The sequence below is a fragment of the Suncus etruscus genome, chromosome 12 (assembly GCF_024139225.1).
Source record: "Suncus etruscus isolate mSunEtr1 chromosome 12, mSunEtr1.pri.cur, whole genome shotgun sequence".
Taxonomy (NCBI): Eukaryota; Metazoa; Chordata; class Mammalia; order Eulipotyphla; family Soricidae; genus Suncus; species Suncus etruscus.
Window position 1 is genome coordinate 27,825,862 of NC_064859.1, and position 11,442 is coordinate 27,837,303.

At 32.7% G+C, this 11,442-nt stretch overlaps 1 non-coding gene across 1 annotated transcript; it reads left to right on the plus strand.

The window, feature by feature from the left end:
* The first annotated feature begins 9,239 nt into the window (after positions 1-9,239).
* On the plus strand, positions 9,240-9,375 carry LOC126025384 (small nucleolar RNA SNORA41). The gene has a single exon (XR_007501391.1). It is a non-coding gene; the product is annotated as a small nucleolar RNA SNORA41 (small nucleolar RNA).
* The last annotated feature ends 2,067 nt before the right edge of the window (positions 9,376-11,442 follow it).

Here is an 11,442-nt window from a genome sequence, read left to right on the forward strand (position 1 = left end):
GTTATTCCTGGCTCCAGGCTCAGAAATTGCTCCTGGTAGGCACAGGGGACCATATGGGGCAACGGGATTTGAACCAATGACCTCCTGCATGAAGAGCAAACGCCTTACCTCCATGCTATCTCTCCGGCCCCCCATTTGTTCTTCTAAGGCTTATCAGGAATGATCCAGGAGTGAGCTTTGAGCATCTCTGAAGTGTTACCAAAACAAAACAATTTTTTAAAAATATATAAAGATTTCACATCTAATAATGTTAGTCTCATAATTAATCAGAGTCAATTGGCAATTAACTTTACTATCAGTTTTGTTAGTGGTTTCTATATTTGTCTTCAGATAAAGCATACTCACAAATTTATTTACAAATTCATCAATATATTGTTCGTGTACATTAGAATAACCCTAAGAATAACATAGTAGTTAATAAGACATCTCAAGGGGATTTATGATTAAAGAATAAAAATAAGTTATCAATACACAATCTACAAAGAAACTACATAAACTCTCTTGATTGATCACAAACTTAATTTTTATATTTTCTAATAGTTGGCAAAAGTTAATACAAATCATATAAAAGTTATAGCTCTACCTTAACAATAAAATGACATCAGTTAAAAATGAAAAATATGAAATTACTTAACTGGTTAGTAACTGTAAGACAGTAAGATATGGTTATGACGTCTAGCCATTGTACTGGTTGATTAGTTTGAATGATCTCATTCCTACCTCTCTTTCTGTACAAGAATATTTATGTATATACATACATATGCCTATACACATGTTTCACATTTATTTTTTAATCTCTCTCTTTTTACCTTTTTCTTTATTGGAAAAAGAAGCTTAATTTCTATTTATTCCCTCACTTATCTTCACTGATAACTGGTAAACTCAAAAACTCTTTATTTCTTGGCATTGCTAGTTTCCTGCTTTGTGTTGCGTAGAGTATGCTGATAATGCCTTTGGTCATGTTATTATGACACTCACAGTGACTTTGCTGGAGAAGCAACATACGTATAATTTCAAAGGGAGTAAATTTAAAACATACTTTTACTTATTCATGGATTAAATAAAAGTTTCAAATCATAAAGACAGTAACTTGAAAAAAATTATCTTGTCTATTTCCTTATGCAATTCTCTCCTGACCTTAACAAGAGTTGGACCTAATGAGATGCAAAAAAATAAATAAATTAATTAATTAAAACATGTCAACCATCCATACAAAACTATACAATTTAGAAGATAAAATGTCTTAGAAATTTACCATCATTGCACTGAATTAGTTCATGTCCTATTTCTCATCTGGTATTGTTACTTAAGCAGTTTGTATCAGAAAACAAAACCACTATGTACTCAGGCTCACTATTCTTTGAAGCAATGATCTTTTTGTTCAGGGAAGACTTTCTTAAATGGTGGGGCAGTTGGAATTCTTACTCAAGTATCTTATTTTACCAATGAAGGTGGCGTGTGTGACATTGACATAGCACATAAATCAATATCCCATTTATTATGCCACAAAGAATTCTTTATTCTGCCCAAATCTCAGTGCAACCCATCAATATTCCTCTTTGTGTCATTCAACCCAAACAGTTTTGTGTGAGCTCAACACAAGGACTGAGATCTTAGAAGATCCTTGCTGAATTTTCAGTGATCTTTGGTTACAGAGATGATATAAGACCTTCAGTACAGGATTGACACATTCTACTTCTATTTCTATTCACTGGAAAGACCTAGCCACAGATCCAACTCAGCTTCATGAATGATGGAACACTGTGGAAATAAATGGAATGGCAAGTGAGTGTTGAAACCTATAGTATCTATTATGAAACATTTTTGAAATTAAAATTAAACATTGTTCAATCACAACTTTTAACTTGTTTGAATGTGGTTATAAAGATACCTATGTTACAATAATCTATAGATTCTAAAATTTAAATTCAGGTGTGCCTTTGTCTGTCATTGTACATTCTGTCTCTCTACCTAGAGTATGTCTGCTTTGCCTGTACTTTCACTCTGCAGGAAATTCAGTGCTTTCTTGCAAAAAATAAAATAAAATATAAACACAAATAAAATAAATACAATTTAAATCTTCACTAACAAAATCGTGTCTCTTGATATAACTAAATTACCAAAGAGGGCAAAAACTCTTCCTTGCTTCCTTGACCTCTTTGCTCTCACTCAAGATTTTCCTGGTCTTTAGCTACATTGGGAAACACTTCAAGCCTTAGAGGGGCTGGTTCTATCTTCAATGAACGCCTATTCTCTGACACAGTTTTAGCATCACTGGGCAAGTCACCCGCCACCTCTGCCTTGTGCAGAATTTGCATTATCTAAAGATCACGCTGTAAGCTATGGTCCATTCGCCTTGGCAAATAATGTTTAAATATAGCATCCATAAATAAATGTTAAATAATTCATGAACATAATTTTGTAAATTCTGCTAGGCCACACCTCTCTGGGGGCATATTTATGAACATGCGTCAGCCCGGAATCAATGTGTCTGCCAAGCTCCTTGCCTCTGAGGCAGAATTCCCACATCTAGCCCAAAATGCTGCAAACGGCTCCGATTCCCCTTCAGTAGTCATCCATCATACTGTCACTTTAATTCAGATGCTGCTACTTGTTTTAATAACATACATCTTACACAAAGAATATTGCTAACACAAGAATCTTGGGGTAGATTTTTACAACCTCATAAAATGGCATTAACCCTCTGATCTCGGATGCTCTTTTCGAATAGCATAGGCCTTTGGTCACATACCCTACCCCCTCTCCTCCCGCCAATCTTCCTGATGCTTATCAATAACCTCTGTTCAAGGGGGCTATATAGCACCAGGACCTGTCATCAATCACCGCAGTAAAAATATTATTCCTTCAGCATTGCCCTAAAGAATTATGGAAAGAATAAAAGTGTTATTGCAGGAATTATTTAGCAAACAATAGATGGATAAAATGTATTACGGTAAGTGTTAAATTATATCACCTCATTACGAGGGCTGACTTCACGGAGCAGGAAAGTAGCTCACTGCCTTCCTAAGTGGTTCAAAAGAACAATGGAAAAAAACACAGAAGAGTTCAAAAAGAAACATCAATCTATCCAGAGGAGGATAGACTCTACTGAAGAGAATATTTGAGGGAATGATTTGGAATAATAATAAAAAAAAAAATCTCCTCTTAGCCTGTTTTGAATATTAAGATGAAATTTTTCAAAAGCGCAAAGGGGGTTTATATTTAGTTATTGAACATTAGATGCTATTCTAGGAAAAGATTCCAAAAGCAAAAATAGATGTGTGGTCTAACCACACTCCTGCCATTCACTCTTTCTCTTACCCCCTACACTCTCTAAAGGCTGGGGGAAGGGAAACTGTTTTTACTGGTGAAGGTCATTTACATCTTGTAACACTTAGCTTTTAGTTCTTTCTGGAAAAGTATGCTGTGCCAACATTTGTAGCTTGAGCCAGAGTTGGAAAAGAATGTTTCTAAAATGTCAAATTAAGACAATTGCTAAAATCAAGCTTGCATTTTAAGTACTACTAAAGATACCTAAACAAAGTTGAAAACAATAGGGTTTTGTCTTTGTTGTTGTTGTTGTTGTTGTTTTTAACCAAGTAGTCTTTTATCAGTTAATGCAGATTTTTTTTTAGGCATAATGTTACACTGAGCCCCTGGGATTCATTTGATCAACATGATTAAATTATTTCCTTACTCAGCTAGAAGGAAATTACTAGTTACCAGACATTATGTGTCTGTTAATTATGTGCAATAAGGCTCTCTCCTATCACACCAGCTCCTGCATTCATGTTCTGTGCATTTTAAAGGCATTATCATTAAAAAAATTTAAATATTGAAAAGGGACAGCTATAATTTCATTTCATCTACTTAATAAATAAGTAATCTGTGAAATCAGCGATACAAAGAGTCTCTTTGCTCATTCTGTCAGTGTTCACATTCTTTAGAAGTATATACTTGAATACTGTTTGATTTTTATTTTCACAAAAAGAATATTTATCAGCTTTCTAGGGCAATGGGCAGTCCTCTATTGAACAGAAGAAGTTAAGCATTGTCACCAAAGTAATCGATGATTTTGTGGCTTTTCTATATAGAATGCTCACCTACCTGGGTGATGTTGCCAAATTTGCATTCCCTCTCGTATTTCAACCTACAATCTTAGGTTTCAAAAGATTTTTTTTTTTTTTGCAAAAGAGACAACATATGGTAGCTGAGAGGTCTTATTTTGTCTTTTAATGAAATGATGTGCTTCTGTTTCATATTAAAGTGTTAATCGGTCTGAAATTAGGTCTCACGAAAAGAATAGTGCTTTTAAAATGCTTAATATGATTCATTTTCTGCAGTCAAAACCAGATGACTTTTATTTTTGTATCAAAAAAAGAAAGTGAAAAGCTGTCTCTTCCTCCCCTGACAGCCCCACACTTCCCCCATCTGCCCAGGCTTGGGATCCAGATTCAATAACCGGTTTATAGAACAGAAAGCTCTTTAGAGCCGGAGCTTGCACTGAAGCCTAGAAGGTTTTGTTCGAGTTTGAAAATCTTCATAGGTTTATGAAATCTCAACTAAAATTTCAAAGAAGGAAATTTCACATTTGAAGTAGGTGATCCTATTAGGCGCTGAGAGACGGCGCCTTTGTTGTGGGTCCAGGCATCATTTTATGTAAGATAGAGCCGTGTCCCACTAATATGCCAAGACATCACTTTCATGCCAGAAACAGATAGGGCTGAACTTGTTTCATGCACTTTGGCTTTCATTGTTAATAATGAATGACGAAAGTTCAGAGGAGAGGAGCTAAATGGATACTCGGCTTTAAAAGAATGAATTTTAACTAGCAACATGCCAAGATAGTCAAAAAACCACTTAGATGGTCAGCAGAGAGCACAAAGAAAGAACTGATCCTGGAGGCCTGTCCACAACTATCAATTTGAACAGATCCCATGGGAATATATAGGCACGTCTTCTTCTAGGGGATTCCAACACATTCTAGAGATCATGTGACTGGTGTTCCCATCAAGGTCCAGAATTCTTTGACGAACCAGGAGGTGTATTTAGACTTGGAGATAAAAACTAAGGATAGGAAAGTTGCTTGATATAGTCTTGAGCCTTGCGGGTAAAAACATTGATTAAATGAATTAAGAGCACTTCTAAATAAAACCAACATTAAAGTCCAAGAATTTCCTCGTATTTCCTTTATTCCTTATTCCTTCTTTCCATTGTCCACCTTTCTCTTCTTCTGCTCTCTCCATTTCCAATTGCTTCTATTCTTTTCAATTTTTACACTGTTTTTTTGAATGTTATGAAAAAGGCCTCAATTAAAAAATGTATAACTAAATATATATATTTGGCAAACACTTATTGCACTTCTTTCGTACTAGGTGTTGGTAAGCAAATATAAGAGTGATCACAACTAAATCAGCTCTTCGGTGCTTGTAAGAACCTGTGTTCAAGGATTTTTCAACTGAGTTTTTTATTCTTCAACTCAAAAAGATGACAAATTATTCATAATTTTAATCATCAGAGACTAATATTTTTATTAAGCTTGACATATTAACAAAAATAGACATATTAGAAACTGATAGTTTAGAAAAGATGGTTGACAATAAAGAATAAAACCATATGACTTTGTCATTTAAATAAAAATATGAATAATTCACAATATTAAATTCTCTGTGCAACACATTTGAGGTTCTCTTATCTGTGGGTAGAAAATGAAAAATGTCTTGCCTGAGTAGTTACAGTTTGGCAACTATAGTCTATCACTATTGTATACTCTATATTAGCTTCAGCACTCTGTTTATGGTTCTCAATAGTCTGATTTGTTATAGAAAACTACCTGCTTTCAATGTCTCATTAGATTGCTATGAGAATGAATAAAATATTAAATAAGTATAATTAGGCTAATCTATTTTGGTATTCAATAATCTAGCAAATTTAAATGTTAGGCCTTTAAATACAAATTTTAGCAAAGAAATACTTGACCTTGAGCCTTACAAGTAAGTATATTCTTGATTTAGAAGAGTGTCTTAATTTTAGCCATTTCTCAAAGATGTTAAGACTTTTATTTTAAAATTCAAGTCTAAGCATTCTGTTAATAGTAAATTTACTGGGAGAGTATATTTCAGTTAACTCCCTAAATTTGCTTTAGCACGTCCTCTCAATCACAGTCAGATCATTTGCAGACTAATGGTACAAATAATTCTACATTTGTGACTCTAAACATGAGGATATGTTACTGATTAAACCTTTTTTGCCAGCTCAGAATATCAGTTGGGCTATAAACTGATTATTACCTTATTATTTGTTGTAAGACATAACAAATGTAGAGATAACCATTTGGTCTATCTTCTTAATAATTGAATTAACCAGTTACCTTAGTTCCATGTCTATAGACTTGCCCTAAAAATTTTGCCAATTGTCCTTTACCTCCTTTTGCATAGCTTATTGATGGAAAGTTTTGACCCATCTGAAGTTAGCCGATGGATACAGCTATTAGAATCTAGAATTAAGTGTGAACTTTCTTGTTACTTTTAAAGAATTGTTTTTCTATCTGGTACAACATGTCTCTGATTTTCCCTTTTATCCCATAAGTTAACAATCAATCCTAAAAAAATATTTTTCCAAGTTCGAATAATTTTCTATTAGGTTTTAATTTTGTGATACTATGTTCCTTCATTTATTCTAGACATTTGTTTCTGACATTTAATTTGAAAATCCCTAATTTCCCTTACTTGGCACATAATCACTTCCCAGTTCTTTTAGATAATTTTTTCCAATTTGGAATCTAGCCATCCAGGTCTTTTTAAAGAATACTACTTTTATTTTGTTTTTGTTTGTTTTGTATTGTTGTTTTTAGTAGCTAAAAAAATTCCTTCGATACCTAAAACTAACTGAAGATTTTGGGATTTTGTTTTGTTTTGTTTTGGGGGGCACACCAATGACACTCAGGGGTTACTCCTGGCTATGAATTTAGAAATTGTTCCTGGCTTGGGAGACCATACAGGACACCGGGAATGGAACCGCGGTCCATCCTAGGCTAGCACGGGCAAGACAGACACCTTACTGCTTGTACCTCAGTGGCCCCAAGATTTAGTTTATATTAAAACTACAAAGTCCACAGGCAGATAAGGTGTGCAGAAGAAGATAGCTTTATAAACTCTTGGTGTGAGAATATATTGCACAAAACAGTACATAGGAAGTTTTTTAAACTTGTATATCATATAGTCTCTCTGTCCAAGTGATATCATTTTAGCATGAATTTCTTATGTGATCATAGATACCTACACTATATAAAATACTATTGTTTATCATCCAAAAATGTTGAAAATCAGTTTGTCATCAATAGATTAGTGAAATGAGTTTACAAATATTAATAAATGCTAACAGAATACATAGAAATCTTTATAGGCATTGGACATATGCATACTACTTTAAGTAAAAATTGAGTATATACATTTACGTTTAATCTCTCTACTTACCTACATGATTTCTAGTGACTTATATTTAGAGCAAATAGATTACCGTACTGTATTTATAATCATCACAATTACATATCCTTTTATTTTGTTCTTATTTCAAAAATTAGTCTTGTAATCTTTCTTTATGCAATCATTATGTGTATAATTTTCTATCATGACTATTAAAATACAAACAAAATAGCAATATATTCACCAGTGACATATGGATGTCCATTTGTTTTCCCCTACACCACAAGTCATAAATCACTGTGCAAACAATGGAGCCTATAGTTCTTACTGCATATGCATTGTTAGTGAATTTCCAAAATTCAAATTTTAAGATTTGTGTAGTGCACTACACTATAGCTAGAGTTGTTAGTCAATCCAATGAAGGCTTAAGAGGAGTTGATGGGCAGGCCAAAGGGCCATATGTAAGTCACATGACTTAGTGATTCCCATTTTTCCACACTGCTGTTTCTGCTAAATTTAGATTGAACAAAGTGAAGCAACCTTTCCATAAAAGTAAGACACAACAGTATTCATTCATAGTTAGCTCAACATCATATAGAAGTGTCAACAAAATATTTGAAGATTACTTGTACCATTTCTGGAAGTACTGGATGAGTGTAAGTGGATATCATTAATGACTACTGGATATAATCAGTCTAATCTTTAAAATTGTTTGTTTGCATGCAATTTAAGAGTTGTGATATCTTATTACATAAAACAGTGGTCACAGTGGTTTAAAAATGATGGGAATTTTGAATGATTAGCTGAATATGTGATGGAAGCCTAAGACACAGCAATAAAATACATTTTTTATGACTTAACAGTGCTGAGGCACAAGACATCAGATAATGAAACCAATCATAATTATGGAGAATCATTGGATTCAAAAACTATATTTTGTATATACACAACTTGTAATACTCTAGAATATTTTCTGTAAATGTAATATTCTCATAAAATGCACAAATCAATAAGAATTTAAACATTCACATTTTTAGACCAAAAAATGCTCATTAAATTGTCACAAATAACTGCATCAATTTAGACTATTCAACATAATGTATTTTCACAGATATTTAGTGAAACTAATTTAATCCTCCAAACAGTTTTCGTAATAATTATTTTGGGTGGGGCTCATCCTGCAGTGTTTAGGGGTTATTTCTGTCTCTGTCGTAAAGAATGATGCTTGGTTGTGCTTGGAGTTCCTATTTGGTATCAGCGATCAAACTGGGTTTGATATCATTATAAAGAAAGTACTTTAACTTCTGTAATATCTTTCTGGCCAATAATAATGATACTTAAGTAATACTAATACATGGAATAGTTATACTCACTTCTTTTGTAAAAAACAAATTTGGCATAAAAATATATAAATTTTGGAATGACAGATATATTGTTTTATTGCCATAAATGGATATACTTTCCAATTTTCTGTGCGACATGCATTCATTTGGTAATTTAAAAAAAATGTAAAAAAAGTAAGAGTACTTTTCATCAATGCAGGTCTCCTGAGCATCTTGGACACACACACATATACACACAAGCACACATTTTTATCTACTCAGTACTGAGTGAGTCCTATTAAGTTCCCACCATTAATCACTCTAGCATTGGATACCTACCTATATACAACGTGTTTCACTACTTTTGGTCACTGTATAATATAAAAGACACATATATTAAGTATACGTAATAATTACTTAATTTAAATATACAAAATATTTATTTAATTTATTTGTACCTCTGTGTCAGAGAACATAATAAGAATGTGTTACTAACCACAGCTACTGTCTGCAACTGCTCTAAAAGTGGCTGTTGCGGCATTCCTCTGTGAGAAAGAAATTGTTGCACAAGTCGATACCTCTTTCTTAGCCAAACAGAGAGCAGGCATAGATGTGTGCGACAAACACTGGAAAAAAAGAAAAAGAAAAAAGAATGTGTTACTAAATTAATACCTTGATAAAATTTTTCATCTAAAAAGGATCATACAAAAAAGACATGAATACTATATTTTACAGCTGATTTCAAATGAGAACAGACCATCAGTGAATAAACTAACTCTGCTGACCTGCCAAATGAAGAACAAATGCAGAAATGAAGATTAAAAATTGGTATTTTGATCACTGAATTTGGAATAATTTGTTACACAACATCAATGTAGAATTATGCAATGAAAAGCAGACTTTTACTACATCTCAAATTGTATACTATTAATATTCAAATATGAGATATTAATGCAACTTTGATTTTATAAAACACATCATTCCAATGGTGACTGATATCATAAACTTGCATTGTAAATAAGTAATAACTACATATTTCTGAAAAGTTCACAAAGGAAATCTAAAGAGCACAAATAAAGTGATTTAAATCCTAGAAGTCAATACAGGTAAGGACAATCACCCAGTTGAGTTTTAAACATTAAAGGTGAGATTAATTTTAAATAGATCATGATACCTAAACATCTTGTCTTACAGACACAAGTTTTAATCTATAAAAATAAGGAGAAGTATTAGAGGAGGAGTATACAATTATACTGAATTTGGTGCCAGAGTATACAACAGAGAATAGGATGTCTGCCTTTCATAGACCCTTACCCTGGTCAGATACCAGGAATCCCATTTAATCTGCTTACTCTGCCAGGAGAAGTTTCTGAGTACAGAGCAAAATGTAACCCCTGAGCACCACCAGGGTGACCCCAAAACAAAGAATAAGGTATAAAACAATAATAAAAAAATGAGTGAGCATGGGTAAGTACAATTAGATATCAATATTTACTGAATTTCTATAGGAGTAGATATGAGATAACCTGTAGCGTATCCCAAATTTTTGAGGCAGTATATACTTTTCATAAAAATAGTGGAAATACCCAGGATATAGTAATTTATTATTCTTTTCCATGCCTATTTTAACATGTTTTCAATGTTTCTTATGACTTAAGAAGGTAAGAGATAAGGGTGATGCTTCACACCAACAAAAGAAGAAAACCCTAATCATGTTACCACCAAATGTAGAATTTTACTAGAATTTATAATGTTTAAAATGCCCAAGCACTGGAAATCATCAAGTGAAACATTTTAATATTTCTTTTTATAACTTTGCAAAGAAAGCAAGTTAATTTTCAAAAACATGATAGTCATAAAAATAAGAAGTACCATAGTGTAACCAGACCAAAAAAATAGAAGCTTCACTAAAGGTGTTCCACATCTGAGAAGCATCAACATTTTTCTAAAAAAAAAAAAAATCTATTACTTTATTCTATAAAGTTAAAACAATGCTACTTTTCTCTTTATTTGGAAACATTTTTATAAAAATAATGGCAGTAGACTGACTTACTATGTTCTAGTGATTTCTATTAAAATACTTAAAAAAATTGTGTGCTTTTGGTAAAATTTGAATGAGTCAAAAGTAAGTTTATGGACACCAAAAGTTAAAATACTACCTAAACTTTGACCAATTGTTTTAATATGCATCAACCAAGGTACATTAATCCTTTTATAGTCTTTTTGCCCTACCTTGTCTGCATCTTAATCATTTTCTTGTTGTGCCAATATTGTTTGCATAACAGTAGGTTTATAATTTATGATTTTTATTAAAAGTTGTCTGTGGAAAAGAGATTTACCACGACTCTTCAGAAAATTATATTTTTAATCAGCTGTAGAAATTCATAGGACTTTCTACATATGGAGTACCTGATTACAATGATCCAAACAGACCAAAGTCAACAAATAATCTTGTCTTGTCTATTGTTAATTCCTAGAAGAACAAACATATGTTTTGAACATCCTTACTGCTAAATTAGCACAAGCAATCAGGCATCTTAGGAGATTAAAATAAAAATACTGAGCACTACGCTATAATTACTATTTGCATTTAAATTGTATGCTATACTTTTCCAAAAACGTGCAGTAAAGCCAAGTCTAACATTAAGTGAGTTCTTTCTGTATGTCAGTAAAGAACATGATTATCTGTTAATCTT